We start from the raw sequence: 24129 nt of genomic DNA on the forward strand, positions 1-24129 counted from the left end.
AAACTTAAATTTAGTTCAAAGCTGTAGTAGGATCAATTATCTATGCCTATAAAGTCATTCCATTATAAAGTGTAATAGTTTCATATTTGCCAAAATCGATCAATAATTCCCCAAGCCTCCCATTGCCACTGAGGGCAAGAAAAAATCAAACTGTCTTCCAGGCTCATATTTCTCTTCTCTATCCTGTGTCCCAAATGAAAAGGCAGTTAACGTGTTTCCATGAAGACAAGGGAAGGGGTCCCAGATTTATGTGTGAATTGTTGTGTGTCCTCATGATTGTCATGGGTCTTTTGTCTAGCTGGGCACCTGCTATGGTGTTTACCGTGGTACAGCTGGTTTTCTGGTTATTTTGTGCTCTGTGTAGTCACCCCTGCTGATGTCTGAGGATTGTGAAACTTCTCTGTGCACTCCACTTTCCTGGGCTCTGGAGCTCAGACTTCTGGCAGCTGGTTCTTTGGGAGGCATAACTGACAATCTTCAGGTCATCCCTAACTGGGCATCTCATCCACATCTTCCTGCAGCTGAGAATCCACTGGAGTTCCCTTTGCTACCTTTACTTCCCAATCCTTTACAAGGAATCCCAACATCACCCACCTGTGGGGTTCTTTTGCAGTCCTGCGTGATTTTTTTTTTTTTTTTTTGAGAGTTGGCCCATGTATGAGCTGTGTTTTTTTCTCTTGGCACATGGGAAACTAGAAATTTCCACCACATTGATTTCAAATCTAAGAGAAATCAGTTTGATAATCTTTGTCTTCTTCCAACACATTATGCCCATCAGCCATTTCCAGCCTGGTTGACACATTATCATATATGTCCCTCATCTAAGACATCAGAAAAATACCCCAGGGTGTGTTGAGGGGAAAGAAAAACCTACTGTTCTGAGGTTCCTCAACTTATCTGGTTGCTTTTAGCAATTCACCCCTTTCATAAGCCTGAACATGACTGTCTGACCTCCTGCACAAGCTCCACCCGGCACCTAGTAAGTCTTTCCTGCTTTTCTTTTTGTCTATCAGGGGCTTCTCCTGTGTCAGTTCTTTCCTCCAACTTCCCAGAGTGTGATTCATCTCCCACCTACTCTGTAAGTAAGAAGGTATTTCAGATAGTCTTTGAAGCATGTCATTCCCACTACTAAAGAATGTAGTTAAATCTCTTCAAAGTGAAATATAAGTTACTGTATCTTGTGTTAGGAGAAGGAAAAAAAAATGCTTCATTAGCTCCTTTAATTTTGATGGCAATGTTTATCACACTAGGGGCAGGGTGCTCCTCTAAGCCACTTACTGACCCTGTGGGCTGCTGGGCTTAAGTGTGGCCCAGAGAAGGTTCTTCCATAGGTCCTGCAGGGCAAGCAGCTCTGCCATTGTGATCTCTTGAACCAGCAGAATTAATTTTGCTTGAACTTTCTGTAGCTGATTAGATTGTAATGTGGTTCTTCTAGCAAATCCCAGTAGAATTCCTGTGAGGACTCTAGGGCAGCGTGTTTCAAACTGTGTGTTGTGACCCATTAGTGAGTTGCAAAATTCATTTAACAGGTCTTGAGCAGCATTTTTAAAAATATGAAAGATGATAGAACTGGAAGGCAAAGTACCAGAGTACATTGCCTGTAGTAAGGGCAACATTTATTAAAACTTGTTTATTTTCCTCAAGATCTTCTGAGCATGTTGCCCTGAATTACAAATTAAAATGCATTTCTTACAGAGTCCTGAGGCCCCAATTTTTGAAAGCCACTTCTTGAAGATATTTGAACAAAATCATGACTGCTTGGTCAAATAACATGTTTTCTTTCAAGAAACAGCTCTTGGCATGTTATTGGAAACTGGAAGATAGAGGTTGGCTCCCTGATGCAAACCTTGAGGACCGTAGTGTTCTTGGTAAACTGGATGTTTTCTGATCTACCAGCCCACAAAGGACGGCTTGCCCATGCCGCTGTATTACGGGCTGGAAATGGCATATATGGGATCAGGTACTGCCTGAGCCAGGGCACACAACTAAACCATGGGAATAGATTCTTGTGACTCCTAGCATACAACTTGCTGCCACCTGTTCCACAGTCCACAGCTAGAGTCTCACGGGGAGTTCCATTTGAGCTGTTGGCTGAGGAAAAATAAGAGAAAAAATCCCAGCTCACAGAAGGTTCCTCCCTAAATTTTTAAAACTGGCTGTAAGTAGATGCGCAACATTACAACCCCAGCAGGTATGACTCTGATGGACAATGCAGAATGAAATTCTTTCCAGAGAAAGAAAAGGAGGCAGAGATTTCTACAGGGATGGTCCGTTTTGCCTGGAAGAAGAGCCTAAAGTACAGGCTAACATTATTTCCTTAGATTTGTTGTTTGGTTTGGATTATGAAAACTGGGGAGAAAGAAGGTTGGGGAAGAGATATATGGATGAGACTCAAGGATGAGGTTATTTATGTTGTATATGAATGCCCACTGCTTCATGGACTGAATGTTTCTTTCTCTCCTCCCACACCATTCATATGTTGAAGCCCTAATGTGATGGTATTTGGAGGTGAGGACTTTGGAAGGTAATTATGTCATGAGGATGGAACTCTTATAACAGAATTAGTGTCCTTGCAAGAAGATATGCTGTCTACCATGAAAGGATACAACAAGAAGATAGCCATCTGCAAATCAAGAAGAGTTACCTCACTAGATATGCAATCTGTTGGAATCTTGATCTTGGACTTCTTATCCTTCAGAACTGTGAGAAATTTCTGTTCTTGTTTATACCCTCTACTCTGTGGCAATTTCTCTTTGCAGTTCTAAAGAGACAGATCTTAATAACCAGGTGGACAATGTCATCTGCTCTGTAGACATCAGCCAGTCTTGTTCTCCAACAACCCCAATCCTTGCTCAGTTGTGTTAAGGGAGCCAAGACAACAGAAATGCAGGGGTTTAATAATATGGACAGTTCCTTACCAAGTCTTATCTGATGATTGGTGGCCCAGTTTGCCATCAGCAGAAATAAAACCAGAGCCGACGTGGCAGATGTTAGTGATTGCTTACTCAATAGTTATATCCTGAGAGAAGAGAGATATACATAAGAAATAAATACCTACACTTTCTTTCTTTCCATTTTTTTAAAGATTATATTTATTTATTTGACAGACAGAGATCAAGAGCAGACAGAGAGGCAGGTAGACAGAGAGAGAGGGAAGCAGGCTCCCCACTGAACAGAGAGCCTGATGTGGGGCTCAATCCCAGGAACCTGAGATCATGACCTGAGCCAAAGGCAGAGGCTTTAACCCACTGAGTTACCCAGATGCCCCCCAATCCTTTCTTTCTGCCTTTGGATATCATCACAGCAAAGCATGAGGATCAGAACTGTGGTAGCAATTTTACCACATGGAGAAGAGGGCCAAGAGAGTCACAGAAAAATTTGACCCAGATACCTGGACATTTTTGAGCTGCTGAATTAACCCTGAATGGCAGTGACATGAGAGGATAAAATCTTAAGAGACTTTTTACTGGATGTATTAGTGTCATAGGGCTGCTGTAACAAATGACCACAAGTTTGGTGGTTTAAACAAAACAAAATATTTATTCTCTTACAATTCTAGAGGTCAGAATTATAAAATCAATGTTACTAGACCAAAATCAAGGTATAGGTAAGGTCATACTTCTTCCAGATGCTGTTGGGGAGAATCATTTTCTTTTTCTATACATTTTTTTTTTCATTCCTTGGCTTTTACCCCCTCCCTCCATCTTTAAAGCCAGCAGTGTAGCATCTCAAATTTCTCTGTTTCCTCACATTGCCTTCTATCTTTGAGGCTGCATCTCCCTCTGTCTCCCACTTATAAGAACACTTGATAATTATAGTTAAAGTCCACTTGCAAAATCCAGAATAATCTTCTATGTCAAGATCCTAAACTCGATCATATCTGCAAGGTCCCTTTTCCCATGCCAGGTAACATTCACAGGTTCTAGGGATTAGGACCTGAATATCACTGGGTGCCATTATTCAGCCTACCATATTAAGTATTCATTATCTCCGTTGCATCTGAAAGCTTTCTGATAGATATCCCCTTTAATATAGAACCATACGTGTGGGGATACCAGTAATTTTCTGGGCTCCGTGTTGATTACTTTGGACTCCTTCCATTATGGAAGGAAATAATTTATCTTTCCTGACTGACACTCACATCTTAGATTTGGATTTCCTATCTTGTCCGCCATGATATAAGTACCTTCAGCCCTTAAATACTGATCTGAAAACTTCATCATAGCACCAAATATAACATTGTTTCTGACCAAAAAACTCAGAAGAAGGAAAAGAAGGAGAAGAAGAAAGGAGGAAGGAGGAAGGAGGGAGGAGGAAGAAAGCAGAAGAAGACAGAAGGAAGAGAAGGAAGAGTTGGAGGTAGATGGGGAGGAGAGAGAGGAGGAGGGAAGGGGGTCGTCAAGACTCATTATATTCACTAGTCTTCTCAGGTCCCTCGACAGTTAGAAGCTTCCAGTCTTCCAGAACAAAGGAAAGGATTATTGTGACCTAGTTATAACCGAGCTGAGATACTATTTTTGTAAGATTCAGTATGAACCAGAAGCTAATATATATTGTTCATTCTCCCATTGCCAGAATATATCAATTTTGAGAATAGTGTGTAGAAGTAAAGGTGGCAATTCTCATATTTATATAAGCATACAAAAAGTTGTTTCTGTCCCCCGACTTGGGAATATATTAGTTTGGAGATTGTAAAGCCTAAGGAATAAATGCCCTCATCATGAGACACAATAGTTTCTTCATATTGAGACTGGCCACATCAGGCTTTTCAGCCACTGGAAAAAAATATATATATATTTAAAAGAAAGAAAGAAAGTAAGAAAGAAAAAAAGAAAGGGTGGTATTTTCTGGGATGATTTATCCTGTCAATGGGAAATAGGATATGCAGCTATATTTATTTACTTGTTATATAATAAGTATTTGTATCTTGTTTTATGCACACCATCCCAACATTTGTGATTGTCATGCAGTTTAAGCCATACATTGAAGAGTATCAAAAGAAAATTGTTCCTAAACTAGGCAAAAATTGTAGTGTCCCAAGTATCCTGCAGATGATTAGGCTTGGGGAAATGATAACACTGACCCACAGGTTCTATGGAAGTTACAGTTTTGGCTGATAAATTCAAGGGGCAAATTTGCAGCAAAGCATTAAGAGGGGCTATTAGGCCAGAGAATGCTCAGTGATCATGGCCCCCTTGGACCTACCCCGGGTCTTCACTGGAGATGTGGTGAGGAAACAGGTCATCATTAAACATAAATATGACATTTAACCAGTAATAATTTCTGCATAATCACATTGTTTAGTGGATATATTTGAAAATGCTTTATAAATTAGAAGTTCCACAATCACTCAAATACATTTGTCAGAAGTCATATCCCATCCAAGTTATGTATTTACCCCAAAGATACAGATGTAGTGAAAAGAAGGCCCATCTGTGCCCCAATGTTTATAGTAGCAATGACCACGGTCGCCAAACTGTGGAAAGAACCAGGATGCCCTTCAGTGGACCAATGGATAAGGAAGATGTGGTCCATATACACTATGGAGCATTATGCCTCCATCAGAAAGGATGAATACCCAACTTTTGTAGCAACATGGATGGGAATGGAAGAGATTATGCTGAGTGAAATAAGTCAAGCAGAGAGAGTCAATTATATGGTTTCACTTATTTGTGGAGCATAACAAGTAACATGGAGGATAAGGGGAGATGGAGAGGAGAAGGGAGTTGAGGGAAATTGGAAGGGGAGGTGAACCATGAGAGACTATGGACTCTGAAAAACAATCTGAGGGGTTTGAAGGGGCGGGGGTTGGGAGGTTGGGGGAACCAGGTGGTGGATATTAGAGAGGGCATGGATTGCATAGAGCACTGGATGTGGTGCAAAAACAATGAATACTGTTATGCTGAAAATAAATAAAAAAATTAAAAAAGTCATATTTATTTTACATATCTATTTCATCTTAAATGTTTATTATATAATAATGTTCATTATATAATACCTAGTATATACTCTCCCTACACTTTGGAAATGACAACATGAAGGGAAAGAGGAAGTATACATGAAGCCTAAAGAAATAGAGCAGAATAGTAATTACAGACACACCATAGATGGATATCTACTGGTAGATGTAAGAAAAAGTGGGTTGGTTGGGAAAAGTTTTTGAAAAGATGTTAAGACTTGCATCACTTTTTTAAAGGAACAGAGGGATGCAAGTTGGCAGGCAGAATGGAAAAACTGTTTCAGGTAGTCTGGGGTTTAGAGGAAGGCTAAGGTGGATACAGAGAAGAGTGTGTGGGCAGAACACCCACAACAGGTTAGGCTGGCGATGAAGGTGTTTTGGGGTTAGAAAAATGATAGACACCAGAACAGACAGATAAGGTGAGAAATATTGGCAGAGATAAATGCAATAATAAGCCTCTGATACAAAAGAAGTTCCTATTTGACTCAATGATTTAAACGATAAGAAATTGTCTAGAGGGTTTTAAATAGCAAATATTACTGTAAAAGAAAAATTTGAATTATTATGCTAACAGACTATTCTCGAACCATATATTGATAAAATTATACTGCAATGATATAAGCAATAAGCAGACTACATTTATTCAATGTATACATGGTGAGCCTGGTGGTGAGTATTAAGGAGGGCACGTACTGCATGGAGCACTGGGTGTGGTGTGTAAACAATGAATGTTGGAACACTGAAAAAATAAAAGAAAATGAAAAAATAAAATAAAACCTCTTAAAAACATAAATAACATTTTATTTCTTTTGATCCTTTCATATAATAAGAAGTTTTGCCATGTGTAAATACTCCATATTCAAATGAAGATAACATCAAAGTGAGATGTTGATGTTTAACATATTTTTACAATCTTTAAACTGGTTTGTCTTTAGAAGCTTGCTTGACTTTACTGGCTTTGTATCTATTTAGAATTTTTAGTTATTTGTCAATTTTTCTGTGCTTCTTTAGAGTTGGCAATTTTGGGGTACCTGAGTGGCACAGCTGGTTAAATGTCCAACTCCTGATTTTGGCTCAGGTTATGACCTTAGGATCATGAGAGTGAGCCCCACCTTGGGGTCTGCCCTGGGCATGGAGCGTGCATAGGATTCTCTCTTCCTCTACCCCTCCCCCTGCTCTCTCACTCTCTTCCTGCCCCTCAAATAAAAGAGTTTGTGATTTCTTCATACTAACTTTTCCTATTATTCCATTTTTCCATTATTCCAATATTCGTTGAGGAAAGGACATTTTACGCTTCTCAGAAAATGCCAATCCTAACCTAAAAAGCTGTATTTTATGTCTTGAAACTCTATAACTGGCATTGTACATTTCAATAAAATGGACAAAAGTGACTTTTTATTGCTATTACATACTTCCTTTCTAATAGCATTAGTTCCATTATTTTCAAGCAAATAACAAAAGAAAAATGTATCAGTGAGTCTGTTAAGGTCTATACTATCTATATACTTGAATATCATACTTTCTTCTGCACTTTTGTAATTTTAATTGATGCTATAAATCTTTTATATACAAAACAAGTGCTTTTTTAATCACATGAAATATTTTCATCAGCATCACTCTGGCTTGCCTGATGTATAGACAGATTGATTTAAAAACATCAGAAAACTTCTCACCTAATTACATATTTAGTCAATGGACCATGAGAGCTCCAACTCATTCTAGTTTATTGAGTAAATAGGCACTTATTCATGATGGAATTATTCTACTCTCTTGGGTAAAAGTCTATTTTAGAATTTGTCCAAAAAAATGCACTTATATAATTGTAATACAATTATAATCTTAAAAGGCAGTTTAGCATTAAAACAGAAAAAAAAGATTAGAGATTCAATGCTTGAATACCAGGACAAGATCATTTTAAATTAATATGGAATTTTACTTTTTCTAGGAATAATCTGTTGAATAACATAGTTTGTAAAGAATTATTACCAGTTGTTCCCTACATTTCTTCTTCCGCCATTATCTTTCATGAAGAAAAAAGAACACATTTTAAAGGCAACAATACCTCAGGCCCCTGGGTGGCTCAGTCGGTTGGACATCAGACTCTTGATTTCTGCTCAGGTCATGATCTCAGGGTGGTGAGATGGAGCCTCCAGATGGAGTCCTGTGTGAGGCTCCTTGCTGGTACAAGAAGCCTGCATCAGATTCTCTTTCTCCTTCTCCCTCTGTCTTCCCTCCTCCCACTTGCCCTCTGTCTCTCTCTAACTCTCTCTCTCTCTCTCAAAAAAGCAACCATACCTCAAGGGATAATATAAATGCATTTTTATTAATGAGGAATTATTAAAACTATAATCATCCTCCTTCTAAACTTAATCCTCAAAGAAAGTGAAAAAGCAAAAAGAGGCCAAATGTTTCCCTAAGCTCTTTCGTCACACGAGTTGGATTTTATTTGACTCTTAGAGGAACTCCTTTGTTGGATTTACCAATCATGTTTAAATAATGAGCTCCCAAGTTTTCAGGGTGAGGGTCAAGTAATATGTTTCTAATTTCAGGAGTAGTTCCCCTCAGATTTATCCCAATCCACCAACACTATATATTTTTATAATAAACTTAGCTAAGAGTATTATTCCACTTAAATATGGAGCCATCTTTGATGTCCATAAAGCTCCTTTTGAATGCTATCAGACCTGTGTGAGGGTAGAGGATGAATGGGATATGGGGGGAAACATGATAATCTGACCCTCGGATTTTCTATTAAAAAATAAAATAAAATGCAGCATTTCTGTGCTTTGTGAAAATGATGTTGCTATGGAGACCACCTTTATGAATCCTAATGAAATTGATGTGAGCAACATTCATGTGATTTTGACTGCCCATGAATTAAGGCTGCTTCTCACTCTCTAAACCTTTTTATTCTTTGTTGAATATGCATCTCTAGGGCAGGAGAGCAAGGCATGTAAATCTATGGGACAGTCATCTTTTTCTATAACAAAATAGGAAATATGGAGATAAGAACTGGTATTTTCAAGGAAAGGATGCATTTACACATTGTAATTGAAAATACACGTAAAAATAGCTTTTTGTACTTGCTCAGCACATGGGGTAAAAGGAGAAAAAGCTAAGAGTTAGAAAATTATTTTTCTGTGTTTTTTTTTACAACTTTTTTATGTGGAAATACTGCATAAATAATAGCATGCTAATTTTATCTGTTGATTTACAAGAAATATAGCATACACGGAATTGAGCTTTCTTAATAACTTTTTTCTTTAAATTTTATAATAATAACAGATGTCCTGTTATTTGCTTCCATAAACAAACACCAATTTCTTTTTCTAAATGTTATTGCAACCCAGGTTGCATTATTTAGGAAGACTAGAACAAAACCCAACGTGGAATCTCCCCAAACCAAACCAAAATGAAAACCTGTTTCTTCAATGTCAAGACACTTATGACCAAGCTGAGGAAGAGAAAACCATGGTTTCCATGGTTAGGAGTTTAATATAGTTTTCTACTTTAATTTATGCAGTGTTCATTTTTACATATATGGTCCCTTATAAAGGTGGCAATTTAATTAATATAAAAATAGCACTTTGAACATTTTCTCCTCTAAGCTCAGAAAGCATCTTGTATCTGTCTTAGAAGGCTGGCCCATGACGGTAGTGATTTGCTCTTTTGCCTCTGTCGTCTGTGGACTGTAGGATGTCCGATGCGATGCTGGACCTGTGCCCCTCTTATCTTTCTTTCCCAGCATGTTGCATAGTGTTTGGAAACTGGGAGGCACTCGATCTTGATTGAGCAAACACAAATCCGATCCCTGCCAAATACTTGGCGAATTCTTCTCAAGTCCTATTTGAAAGGTCTCTTTAAAATGTTTGCTTCTGGTATTTGGTGGAATATAAATCTTGAACATGGAGGTTCTTTCCTTACTCAGAGAAAGGATTTACTGGTGAGACTGCATCCATTTCCTACAAGATTGGATAGGTATTCGGAGAACATCTCATTTAAGTTTTGCTTCAGTAGCAAATGTATAAGGAGGAAAAAAAAATCAAAACAAGCAAAAACCCATGTTGGGGGTACAGAAAATTTCTCTGACTTTTATATAAGTGCCCATGCTCTGGGACATATGCGTTCAAGTATATGTACCGCTTATCCTCACATACATTAAAATGACCAGAAATCTTTCTGAAAAAGTGGGTAAGGATGTAAGTTGTTTTCAAGTAGAGCTTCATTCAATATAAGATTGCTGATGTCTTCAGGTTCTTCTTGCTAGGGATTTATAAGAAGACTTACCCTCTCTTTCAGCATTTTCTTATGGCATTTTAAAAAAGATTTTATTTATTTATTTATTAGAGAGAGAGAGAGAGAGAGAGAGAGGAAGAGGGAGAGCATGAAAGGGAAGAAGGTCAGAGGGAGAAGCAGACTCCCCATGGAGCTGGAAGCCCTGTGCGGGATTTGATTCCGGGACTCCGGGTTCATGACCTGAGCGGAAGGTGGTTGCCTAACCAACTGAGCCATCCAGGTGCCCTCTTAATGCATTTCTATACTCTATTTCTTCCAGCACAGACTCCCTAGAGTTTGGCTCAAATCCATTCCCCCATCACCCTGAATTCTCTGCCTCCATTTTTCTGTTTTTGCTTTTTTTTTTTTTTTTCTTTTTACTCACACATGCTGATATCCTCAGGATCTGCCATCCTGATTCTCCCAAAGCTCCTCAAACTTAGTTCATCATCTTCTTTGCCCCAAATCTCTCCCTCTCTCCCTCTTTTCTCTGCACTCCAGATATGCAGCTCTCTATCCAACCAGCCACTTGAGTATGAAATCCAAGAATCATGTTAACCTTAGCATTTTCCCTTAACTCCTCCAAGTCCTCCCAACTTAACTTCCTAAATATTCCTACGGTCTTGCCCTAAATCACCATCTTGTTGAGACTCTCATTGTCTCTCTCACCTGAACTTTTATAATAATTCCTTAATTGGTCTCCCATTTTTCAGGCTTGACCTTTTTGAAATCCATCCACCAACCAGAAAACGCTATCCCAAATAAATCTGACCTTTTAAAAAATCCATCTAGAGATGCTCTTTCTCTGTCCCTATCATATGAAGTCCCCATGACCTGGCCCTCGCCCATCTCAGGAGCTTCATTGCCTTAATTTGTGCCTGACATTTAATTCCTTGAACTTGTTACCCAACTTGAGGATTTATATTTCTTAAGCATATATGCTCAGCTTGTTCCCTCCGCCTGAAACATCTTTCTCCGTTTAAAAAATTCTGGCTTATTATTTATCCTTCGATACTTAACTAAGGTGTTGCTTTCTTTATGAGACCTTCCATTTATCACTTTGTTGGATTGTTTCCCTGCCCTGGGGAATTCTTATATCTTATCTTTTATTTATTCATTCATAGGTCTTATTTATTAGGTAATATTGCAATTATATTTTACTTGTGGAAAGTAGTAAGGAAGCTTACTAGATATTTGGATTTCTTGCCCCAGACTATTCCTTATTTAATTATCACAATGCCTAACACAGAGCAGGAGTTAAACAAATGTTAAACTGAACAGGGTTTAAAGAAGGAAAAAAAAAAAGTTTGGTTAATACTTATCATTGTCTGTTAGGGTTTTGTGCAACACCTAACAAAAAAGTCCACTATTTTGAAATGTGTATATTACTGCTTGCCATTCTCCTAGATGTAACATTAAAAGTGTTAATTAAGCTTTTATCCCCACCACAAAGCTGGGAGGGATACTCATTGCTACCATTTTGGAGCTGAGGGGGAAAAAGTATAGTATCACACACCTGATAAGAGGCAACTCTGAAATGTATACAGAGATAAATTCTCATGAATATGATCTCAAGTGGGGAAATAGGATCTTGTGCTCAAACTTTAAGCTGAGGTAGGCATGCATTTTCCAGGAGGGGTGTGTGTGTGTGTGTGTGTGTGTGTGTGTGTGTGTGTGTACGTGGCTTGGGCTCACTGTGCTGGTTCCCTTATATTTTTACCTAACAGAGTTTGAAAATTAAAATTTCCCCTCCTCCAAAGGTAAGCTTTCTGAGTATTGCTATAATGTGTAGAAAAGTGGTCAACAGGCATCATGCAAAACACCAAACTGAATTGGCATGTGCTTCTGTGGTCATTTAAATAACTTCTACATGACTGATTATTCTCCCTTGGAAGTTTGCTATGATAACCTTGGATTAATGACCTTTTATGCTCGTTAAAGCCCTAGGCAAAAAATGTCTGGCAATTTTAGAACCTGTAAACCTCTAGAAAGAAGAGGATACTGTGCCAATTATCCTGCTCTTTCTATCTTTAATAGAATAAATATTTTAATTTTTCATGGCCTCTCTATAGCATAATGCATAATAGAAAAGGATAATCATTATTTTATATGCTACACTTGCAAAATGTGTATTTCCATTCTGAAAAATAATCGTAGTCCTGTCTATTGGAAATAACGGACTTTTTCTATAGTGCATTTTTCTTATCAATTTTGTATTTATATTCTAAGCAATTGTACTACTGCATAGAAAATGATGCAGAAATCATTATAGAAGCAAACGGAATGCTAATGACATGGAAGTAATTCAGATCATCTCCTGTTAAAATTTTATCAGTAAACATTCAACTGCATACCAAATTTTGGTAATGCTCTATGTTTGAGGACTTTGATTTTTTAAAGACTTCAAAATAAAATTGAGAAGTGCAATGTATATATGTGAAAATTTCCTTTCTGCCTCAGTCTTAGAGGGAATTCACCAGTCCAATAAATTTATTCAGTGGTTGCTCATGTGGTTATGCTGTCCTGAAGTGGTAAGATAAAATCAGAAGGTTTTATCTCATAAAATACTAATCTTGCAATGATAATTACAAAACTTTAGGAGAGTCCAATTATAGTATGACAAATATCCGTATGGAAATGTATATAGCTCTAGTTCATGTTATTTATTTATTTACTTAATTAATTTTTAAAAAGATTTTATTTATTTGTCAGAGAGAGAGAGGAAGAGAAAGAGCACAAGCAGGGTGAGTGACAGAGGAAAAAGGAGAAGCAGGCTCCCTGCTGAGCAAGGAACCCCATGGAGGGCTCCAACCGAAGACCCTGGGATCTTGACCTGAGTCTAAGGCAGAGGCTTAATGGACTGAGCCAACCAGGTTTTTTCCTTCTAGTTCATTTTTTTTTAAAGTAATTTGTTTATTTATTTGACAGAGAGAGAGATCACAAGAAGTCAGAGAGAGAAAACAGGCTCCCTGCTGAGCAGACAGCCTGACTTGGGTCTCGATCCCAGGACCCTGAGACCATGATCTGAGCCAAAGGCAGAGGCTGAACCCACTGAGCCACCCAGGCACCCCTAGTTCATGTTTTTAACTGTTGTTTTCCATTACTTCTTTTTTAAAAAAAATTTTTACTTATTTTTAAAATTTCTTTTTAGTGTTCCAGAATTCATTGTTTATGAATATGGTCCATGTGCTCCATGCAATACGTGCCCTCCACAATACCCACCACCAGGCTCACCCAACCTCCCACCCACCCCCAAAACCCTTAGTTAGTTCCTCAGAGTCCACAGTCTCTCAACTTCTTTATCCCTTTATGTGCCAGTGAACTGTTCAGGTTATTAAATTTTGTTTTGTTTTGTTTTCTCTGCTAGAAACAATGAGACAATGAACAATCTCATCATAATTCTTGCACATAAATGTCATAGCTCCTCTAGGTCCCACACCTTAAAGTAGAATTGCTAGGTCAAAGGGTAGGGCATATGTACGTTCACATATGACCAGATATTGCCAAATGGCTTCTCAAGTTGCCTGAGCCTATTTGTATTACCATCAATGGTGTAGGAGGGTTTCAGTTACTCCACAGTCTTGTCTAGTTGTAATGGTTAGGTTTTTTGTTTTGTTTTGTTTTGTTTTTTAATTTTGGTTACCTGACTAGGTTAAATGTTACCTCAGAGTTTCTCAGTTTTGTCTTTCTCAACTTTATAAAATAGGGCACATTTTCACACACACAAATTAGAATTTTTTTTCATATCCATGAGCTATGTTTCTGTTGGGTTCTTCTTCTTTTTTTTTTTTTAATTTTTAAATTTATTTTCAGCATAACAGTATTCATTGTTTTTTCACAACACCCAGTGCTCCATGCAATCCGTGCCCTCTCCAATACCCACCACCTGGTTTCCCCAACCTCCCAACCCCTGCCCCTTCAAACCCCTCAGATTGTTTTTCAGAGTCCATAGTCTCTCATGGTTCACCTCCCCTTCCAATTTCCCTCAACTCCCTTCTCCTCTCCATCTCCCCATGTCCTCCACGTTATTTGTTATGCTCCACAAATAAGTGAAACCATATGATACTTGACTCTCTCTGCTTGACTTATTTCACTCAGCATAATCTCTTCCAGTCCTGTCCATGTTGCTACAAAAGTTGGGTATTCATCCTCTCTGATGGAGGCATCATACTCCATAGTTTATATGGACCACATCTTCCTTATCCATTCGTCTGTTGAAGGGCATCTTGGTTCTCTCCACAGTTTGGCGACCATGGCCATTGCTGCTATAAACATTGGGGTACATATGGCCCTTCTTTTCACTACATCTGTATCTTTGGGGTAAATACCCAGTAGTGCAATTGCAGGGTCATAGGGAAGCTCTATTTTTAATTTCTTGAGGAATCTCCACACTGTTCTCCAAAATGGCTGCACTAACTTGCATTCCCACCAACAGAGTAAGAGGGTTCCCCTTTCTCCACATCGCCTCCAACACATGTTGTTCCCTGTCTTAATTTTGGCCATTCTAACTGGTGTAAGGTGATATCTCAATGTGGTTTTAATTTGAATCTCCCTGATGGCTAGTGATGATGAACATTTTTTCATGTGTCTGATAGCCATTTTTATGTCTTGATTGGAGAAGTGTCTGTTCATATCTTCTGCCCATTTTTAAAAAATATTTTATTTATTCATTTGACAGACAGAGATCACAAGTAGGCAGAGAGGCAGGCAGAGAGAGAGGGAGAAGCAGTCTCTCTGTTGAGCAGAAAGCCCGGTGCGGGACTCGATCCCAGGACCGTGAGATCATGACCTGAGCTGAAGGCAGAGGCTTTAACCCACTGAGCCACCCAGGTGTCCCACTTCTGCCCATTTTTTTATATGATTGTCTGTTTTGTGTGTGTTGAGTTTGAGGAGTTCTTTATAGATCCTGGATATCAACCTTTTGTCTGTGCTGTCATTTGCAAATATCTTCTCCCATTCCGTGGGTTGCCTCTTTGTTTTGTTGACTGTTTCCTTTGCTGTGCAGCAGCTTTTGATTTTTATGAAGTCCCAAAAGTTCATTTTTGCTTTTGTTTCCTTTGCCTTTGGAGACATATCTTTGAAAGAAGTTGCTGTGGCTGATATTAAAGAGGTTACTGCCTATTTTCTCCTCTAAGATTCTGATGGATCCTGTCTCACATTGAGGTCTTTTATCCATTTTGAGTTTATCTTTTATATGGTGTAAGAGAATGGTCAAGTTTCATTCTTCTACATATAGCTGCCCAGTTTTCCCAGCACCATTTATTGAAGAGACTGTATATTTTTTCCTGTTTTGTCAAAGATTATTTGACCATAGAGTTGAGGGTCCATATCTGGGCTCTCTGCTCTGTTCCACTGGTCTATGTGTTTGGGTTCTTCGTAATTTTCTAATTGATTTATCGGTCTTCAATTTTTTTTTTTTTTGTCTTCAAATGTTCAATCATGAACACTAAAGAGATGATTTTCATGCCAGGGGCTTGCAGTTTTTCTTTTTCTTTTTCTTCCTTTCTTTCTTTCTTTCTTCCTTTTTTTTTTTTTTTTTTTGTTTGAGAGAGGGAAAGAGGTGGGGGGAGGGGCAGGGGGAAAGAATTCCAAGCAGGCTCCAGGATCAGCATGGAGCCTGAAACAAGGCTTGATTCCACCATCCTGAGATAATGACCTGCGCCTAAAACAAGAGTAGGACATTTAACTGACTGAGCCACCCAGGTGCAACCTGCAGTTTTGCTTTTTACATGGTGTCTTCTTACAGATTTTAATGTAGTCTAATTTATTCATTTATTGTCTTTTTTTTTTGTCATTATTTGTCTTTCCTTTTTTTAATAGAAAAATTTACCATAGCTTGGCTTCAGATACATATAGTCTTTCATATTTTCTTTTAGATTTTTCATAAATTATTGCTTTTTCACTTTAAGTCTTAACCATCTGGAAGTGTATGTGTGTGTATGTGTGTGCATGTGTGTGTATACACAGGCATACATTTGTGAAAGTGTTACAGGGATTTATTGTGTTCCATCTGAGTGATCAGTTGTCCTACCACCATTTATTGAATGGTCCCATTACTTCTTCCTCATTTGTAATTTTAATGCTATCTCTGCTTTGCACCAAATTATAATATTTATGCCAGCCTGTTTTTTTTTCCCCCTAGGATCTCTATTTTGTGCAATTGGTCTGTTTGTTTATTCCTACATCAAAACTGTATTGTCTTTATTAGTTTAGTTTTATAATGAGCATTGGTATTCGTAGGGAAACATGCTCTCCACCAAACAAAATTAAAGTATTTCTTCAAAATTATCTTGGATATATTTGACTCTTTGTTCTTCTGAGTATATTTTTAAATAAGCTTGTTAAATTCATCTAAAATCATGTTCGAATTCTTATTGTAATTACGTTCAATTTACCCATAATTTAATGATTTGGCATCTTTATGTTCTTACACCTTCTTATCCATGACTATATGTTCCCTTTGAATTTACAAGGTTTTAAAAATGTTTTTTAATGAAGTTTTATATTATTCTCATATAATTTTACTACAGACTTTGGTAGTTTTTAATAAAGTTTTATATTATTTTCCATATAGTTTTATTACAGATTTTTGTGAAACAGCTTTACATATTTTATTGATTAGTAATTAATAGGGAGATGAGTAATTTTTATGTTAGATTCTTATGTTCAGCAAACTCACTGATTCTTATCACTTCTAATAATGTTTTTATCTATGTGCCTAGTGATATCATTTGTGAGATTGATTTCTTCCCATCTAATTCGTATTTCTTTATCTTGTCTTACTACTCAAGCTGACATTGGTAAAATATAACTTACAAGCAGTAGTATGTTATAAGTGCTCAGTCAGATTTGAAAAGTTTTATTTCTCCAAGAAAATTTTCAATTCATTTGAAATTGCAAATTCATTAGTGTATGATTTTGTCAGAGTGTATTTCTACTCCTGTTACTGTTTGTGACTTTGGTCTTATTCTCTTAATAAGTTTTGTTAGATGTTTATCTATGTAGGAGTCTTTTCAAATAAATAAGTTTTGGATTTGTATACTGAGTTCATTTTTATATTTTTCTCCTTTATTTAAAAAATTTATGCTATTATTCTTAGGTAGAGTTTCTTTGTTCTGTTTGTAATTTCTTCAGTTATACCTTTGTTGATGATGATCTGTGTTTCCTTTTTGTATGAAATAATTTATTGCTATGAATTTCTAAGAACTGAGTTACTAAAATTCTAAAAACTTTTATGTGACTATTGTCATCATTTTCAGTGTTAAGTGTGTTATAATGGCCACAATGATTATTCACCTCTAATATTATACATGTATTGGGGCAACTGGGTGGCTCAGTTGGTTAAGCATCTGACTTTTGATTTCTGCTCAGGTCATGATCTCAGGATCCTGGAATAGAGCCCTGTGTTGGCCTTCCCACTCAGCAAGAAGTCTGTTTGAAATTCTCTCCCTACCCCTCTCTCTCTTCCCTTTGCCCAGCCCTATCTCTCTTTCAAATAAATAAATCTTTAAAAATATTTAAAGTTACATAGTTAAATTTATTTAAAGATAACATACATAAAGTTACATATGTATGTGTTTTGTAATTTCAAATGTTTGCATTTTCTCAGATTATCCTTTTATGTTATTAATTTTAATTTAATCTCATATTCTATGTGATGGCAATATTCTTCCTTTTTTAAAAATAAGTTTTGAGCTCTAAAATGTAGTCAGTTTCAGAATGTCACATGTATTCTGTAATTATAATATGGAACTATCTATATATGACCAATCGATAAAGTTTGTTAGTTATGTTGTTTAAATATTCTTTGTCTTTAATAGTATCTTGTCTGCTTGACTTATTGATTGCTGGGATATTGTGCAAAACTGTCATTATGTGAATTGTCATTTTCTTGCTGATTCTGTAAAAATTTGTTAGCTGCATTTTAAAGGCCACTTCAGTATGTGTATGTAAGTTTATAGTTGCTATTTGTTCTTGGATATGTTCTTTTTATTGTTGTGAAGTAACTTTTTTACTCTATTGATTTATAGTTGTTACATATTTTAGCTTGTCTGATGGTATAGGTGAACTATGATTCTTTTTAACCTTTCTGTGTAATTAAATTTTATTTAATTATTTATGTATATATTTATTTATTATGTTATGTTAGTCACCATACAGTAGTACATCATTAGCTTTTGATGTAGTGTTCCATGATTCATTGTGTAGAATACCCAGTGCCCCATGCAATAGGTGCCCTCCTTAATACCCATCACTGGACTAACTCATCCCCTCTAACCCTCAGTTTGTTTCTTGGAGTCCATAGTCTCTCATGGTTCATCTCCCACTTGGATCCCCCCCTCATTTTTCCTTTCCTTCTCCTAATATGCTCCATGCTATTCATTACGTTCTACAAATAAGAGAAACTATATGATAATTAACTTTCTCTGTTTGGCTTATTTCACTTAGCATAATCTCCAGTCCCATCCATGTTGATGATAAAAGTTGGGTATTCTTCCTTTCTGATGGCTGAGTAATATTCCATTGTATATATGGATCACATCTTCTTTAGTCATTTGTCTGTTCAAGGGCATCTCGGTGCTTTCCACAGTTTGGCTATTGTGCTGTGTTGTTAAATTTTAAATGTGGACTTCATAAATAGTATATAGTTGAGTTTTTGAATCATGTTTATAAATATTTACCTTTTAAAAGCTATTTAGCCCATTTATAGTCTATTTACATTATATTATAATTGTATAATACATAACTGTAATTTATATTACATTATATTATAATGTTTCATGTTTTTGGATTTCTTTCTACCATCTGACTGTTCTTTCTATATGCCTTGATTTTCTATTCTTTTGTTATTTTTTCTACCCTTCCATTGAATTAGTAAAATTTCTTTATCCCTTGCTTTTCTTAATTTATCATGTGAAACTTATATGTATTTCTCAATTTTAGGAGTAAATCTTAAATTTTTAACTTTTGTATCTGGCTTAAAATAACAAAGTTTGTTACAATCTGTACTTCTTTAATGAATAATTTAAGTACCTTAGATTGCTTTCATTTTGAGAAATCTCTCCTTTTGTGAGGCCATTTTCATTTCTGTAATATAGGTCTAATTTCATCTCTAACTTTGGGACTTTCTCTTATATGTGTGGAGAAATGATATAGTGGTACCATGTTCCCACTATGTTCAGATTAAACATGAGAAAAATAAAATTACATACACATAGACACACTTATAAAAGATAAAAAAATTAATTTACACAAGTCTTTGAAAATAAATTTAAAACTCATATGAAATACATGCTTTTAAAGAAAAATTCAAGTTACCAATATTGAGAACAGAATGGAGAAAAAAATAACTAAGGAAATGAAAGAAGATCAGATACTTATCAAGGAGCTAATACACACTTTAAGAAAAGAATAAGACCAGCTAGTTTCAAAAGACTATTGTTTCTTAGCATTAAAGAAAAGATCCTTCTAAATCTAGTAAAACTATTCAAGAGCATAAACAAAGAAGGAAAGCTTCTCAACTCTTTCATTTAATCAACATGTTGGTTTCTTTTCCTGGAGTCTACATTTATGATAGTCATTTTATGTTTTTTTTATGCACATTAATTTGAGAGCCACTTTTATGAACTGTAAATTGATATGTTTGATTGTACAAAAAATCATTTTTTATGGCAAAAATAGGCAAAAAAATCATTTAAGAGTGTAAATGTGACCAATGAAATAGGGAAATTATTTGTATCTAACATGGTAGAGAAACAGTGAAATTGATTAGCTCACAAGGAGCTCAAAGAAATCAATATGAAAAAGACCAGCAACTCCATAAATTCCAGCACAGAATAAACAGTTCAAAACAAAGACATATGAAACCTATTGACACTAGCAAAGATGTTCAAATTCACTAATGATTTTTTAAAATGGAAAGTTTAAAAGGACATACCATTCTTTACCTGTTAAAGTGGAGAGATTAAAGTGGTTTTTATTACCTACTCTTGTCAAGAAGGAAGGTGGGAAATGGCCATACAATACTGCAGGCTTTTTAGAAAAATATTAGGTAATATTTTTCCAAAATAAATATGAACATGGCTTTTGATTCAATTATTTCACTTTGAGAAAATTACAACTTCTGCACAGGCGCATCTAAGGTGTAGATACAATGATATTCAATTAAATATTTTATAAAAGTGTTAAAAATGGAAGAAGCCCAAGTATCCATTAATAGGGATCAATTAAATAAATTATGGTGTATCTTATTAATAGAATAAAGACAACCATAAGAAGAATAAATCATCCACAACTTTGAGGGTGTCTGGGTGGCTCAGTTGGTTAAGCGACTACTTGCAGCTCAGGTCATGATCCTGGATTCCCGGATCAAGTCCTGCATCGGGCTTCCTGCTCAGCAGGGAGTCTGCTTCTCTCGCTGACCTCTCTCCTCTAATGCTCTTTCTCTTTCATTCTCTCTCTCTCTCAAATAAATAAATAAATAAATAAATCTTAAAAATAATCTTTAAAAAAAAATTAAAAAATCATCCATGACTTTGAAAAAATATTCATATCTAAAAATTACATGGAAAAAGGGTAAGTCCTCAAGTGTAATTCTGCTTTCACTTTTCTGTGTCTTTGCAGTATGCAGATATATTTTGTTAATGGGAGGAAGAACACACTGAAATATTAAAAGCAGTTACTAGTTTATGTTTTTAATTTATTATTATTTTAATTTTTATTATTTTTGAAGATTTTATTTATTTATTTGGGAGAGAGGAATAGAGAGTGAGAGAGAGCATGAGCAGGGGAGAGGGGCAGAGGAAGAAGTAGACTCTTCGCTGAGCAAGGAGCCCAACTCGGGGCTCAATCCTAGGACCCTGCCATCATGACCTGAACCGAAGACAGATGCTTAAGGGACTAAGTCACCCAGGTGCCCCAATAGCAATTACTAGGTTAGAAATGGGGTGAGAGAGTTGGTAAAAACAGTCACTTATCCACTTTTTTAAAGGTTTATTATTTTTTAAGACTTTTTTTTTTGTAATCTCCACAGGGGTGTAAACTTACAGCCATAAGATCAAGAGTCACAGGCTCTTCCAACTGAGCCAGCCAGGCACCCTACCATCTTTTGTTTTATATAGCTCTACAGTTTGATTTTTTTTTTAATGGCCAGAATAGATTACTTTCTAATTACAAGTTTTAAAAGTGTGGGTGTAAGGAGGATTAAGACAGAGAAAAATTGGTTGGGTGGGTTTAGGCCAGTTGTTGTGCAGCTCCTCTATCTACAAGACCAGGTGAAGACTGTTGAGCAGTAGGAGAACAGCTGAAGTTTTCTGAGTCAGAAAGTAGTGTGCTCAATGCTGTTGTGTTGGTGTGCTATAGACTGAATGTTTGTGTCCCTCCAAAATTCATGGGTTGAAATCTAATCCCTGCTGTGATGGGGCCTTCCAGAGGGAGCAGAGCCCTAATGAATGGGGTTAATGCCCTTATAAAAGAGATCCTACAGAGATCCCTCACCCCTTTTGCTATATAAGATCACAGCAAAAAGATGGTCATCTCTGAACCAGGACGTGGGCCCTCACCGGAGAAGGAATCTGCTAGAGCCTTGATCTTGGACTTCCGGCCTTCAGAACTGTAAGTGGACTTCTGTTGTTTTGAGGCCCCCCCACCCCAGTCTGTGTTATTTTGTCATCTCTGGCCCGCTTGACTAAGACATAGTGTTTAACAAGATTAATACTGCAGCCTTAGGAGCATTAGAGGTGTGGAATACAGATAGAAGGTTTTTCAAAGTAATCCAAGGAAAATAAAAACTGTACTTGAAGTAGGGGACCACCTTGGGAAAGGACAGAAGGGAATGAAATGAAAAGCATGGAGCACTGGGTATGGTGCAAAAATAATGAATACTGTTATGCTGAAAATAAAAAATAAATTAAAAAAATAAATAAATAAAATGAATTTATTAAAAAAAAAGTGTGGTTATAGGAAATAACAGCTTACTGAATGTTGGGAGAGGAACAGAGAGGAACACCATATAGATACTTCAGAAACGGACCTATCAAGGCTGAAAGAAGGTCAGAATGGAATTTATTTTACTGTTTTGTTAGATTTTTTTTAATGTGATTTTCATTGACATATTTTTCTTTAAATGCAAAAACTTAATAAGCATGACTCATGGTCTTTCTTTTCATAATTTTTTCTTTTGATATCTACTTTCATAAGATGGGTCTCTTGCAAGTCTTGTTAACAGAGCAGTATCAGGCGTGGGCAAAGCTTTTAATATCCTAAATCAAGAGCAAGGAATAAGGAAAATTCACCTCCCTCATTTATTTTGAGCTTGATAGGGTTGAAATAATTACCTTACTCTTTTTTCTTTTTTACATAAAGTCACCATATAAATGGTTCTCTTAGAATACCAAAAAAAAAAAAAAAAAAACAAGATAAAATAGAAGCTTTTTTTTTCCTTCCAAGTTTAATAAGCATTCAGTTCAAAGAAAGTCACTGAAGCAGTTAAATTAACAATTCTTATCTTGTGATTTTAATGTAGCCCAACGGAAGCAGCTTCATTTTGGATGGGTGCAGCCAACAGAAAAGCTAGTTTTGTTCATGTTTGGTAATGTTCCTGTAGTGTGTTTTAGCTGAGATCAAAGGATAAAAGAATTGCTTTTGGGAAAACAAAGGGAAAAAGAAAGTCCCTCATCATACAGTAGATCCAGAATCAACCCTTTGGTTCAAAATACTTATAGAATAAAATAAATAGCAGAAATCAGTCCCATAAAAATAAAGATATGGAATTAATTAATTAATTAATTAATAATTAAGTCAATTTAATTAATTAAGCCAATTTTAAAGTAAGCACACACAAAAATGTATATTATACATTACTCATTTTACAATATAAAAGGGTGCCACGGATTTGTAAAGTAATGAAAGGTATATAATTGAGTCATGGTATGCAGATAATACATATTTTTCTAATTGGGACAACATTTATATATTGTGAGATGCACAGATATTAGGGATTAAATTCAGTCAATTGTCACAAATGAATATATCAATTTAACAACACAACTTCAGATATTAACATCATCTCCGCAAAATTCTCTTATACCCTTTTCAGGTGATTCTTCACACACATCAGTGTTCTGATTTCCATCACCATAGGTTCATCTTGCCTATTCTTATGCCTCATAAAAAAGGATATTTGCATAAAGGTTCATTCTCTGGTGTATACCTTTTTGTAAGAGTAAGTTTTTACTTTTATTTATGTTGCTGCATTTTGGTATTTATGCTTTTTTTTTTTATTAACAAGCATGACTTTATTGGATGCATAGAGTATCATTTGAATTTTTTGTTTTGTTTTGTTTTTGTTTTTGTTGTCAATAAGAAATTTACTTGTTTTGGGGTGCTTGGGTGGCTCAGTCACTTAATCTACCAAATCTTGATTTTGGCTCAGGTCATGATCTCAGGGAGGTGGGATCCTGTCCTGCATCAGGCTATGTGTCTAACATGGAGTCTGCTTGTCCCTTTCCCTCTGCTCCTCCCCCCCTCTTTTTCAGTTAAATAAATAAATCCTTAAAAAAATTTACTTGTTTTAAAAAAATCCAAGTGCTGGCATTGTCCAGAAAAATTTAACAGGTTAATTTATAATTGTTATAAAGTTGAACTGCTGAGCCCTGTTCACCACAACATTTTGACTTGCATTAATTTTTATGTCTTTGCATTTATATTAAAAACTCATACACAAATGGAAATGGAAAAATTGTCAATACCTGACTTCTGTCCCCTATTTACCACTGACAATCATATACTGAGGTACCTTTTGACCCTAGGGAAAAAAATATCTAATATTCAGAACTACCAATAAAGAGAAAGAAAAAATTTTTAAAGAATGAAATACTTTCCATCACAGTGGATTC

General features: G+C 36.2%; 1 long non-coding RNA gene across 1 annotated transcript; it reads left to right on the forward strand.

The window, feature by feature from the left end:
* The first annotated feature begins 244 nt into the window (after positions 1 to 244).
* LOC116567397 lies at positions 245 to 23880 on the forward strand. The gene is made up of 4 exons (XR_004276209.1): positions 245 to 259; positions 9451 to 9459; positions 12654 to 12655; positions 23820 to 23880. It is a non-coding gene; the product is annotated as an uncharacterized LOC116567397 (long non-coding RNA).
* Positions 23881 to 24129: the final 249 nt, after the last annotated feature.

Source organism: Mustela erminea, chromosome 1 (genome assembly GCF_009829155.1).
Source record: "Mustela erminea isolate mMusErm1 chromosome 1, mMusErm1.Pri, whole genome shotgun sequence".
In the NCBI taxonomy this organism is placed as follows: Eukaryota; Metazoa; Chordata; class Mammalia; order Carnivora; family Mustelidae; genus Mustela; species Mustela erminea.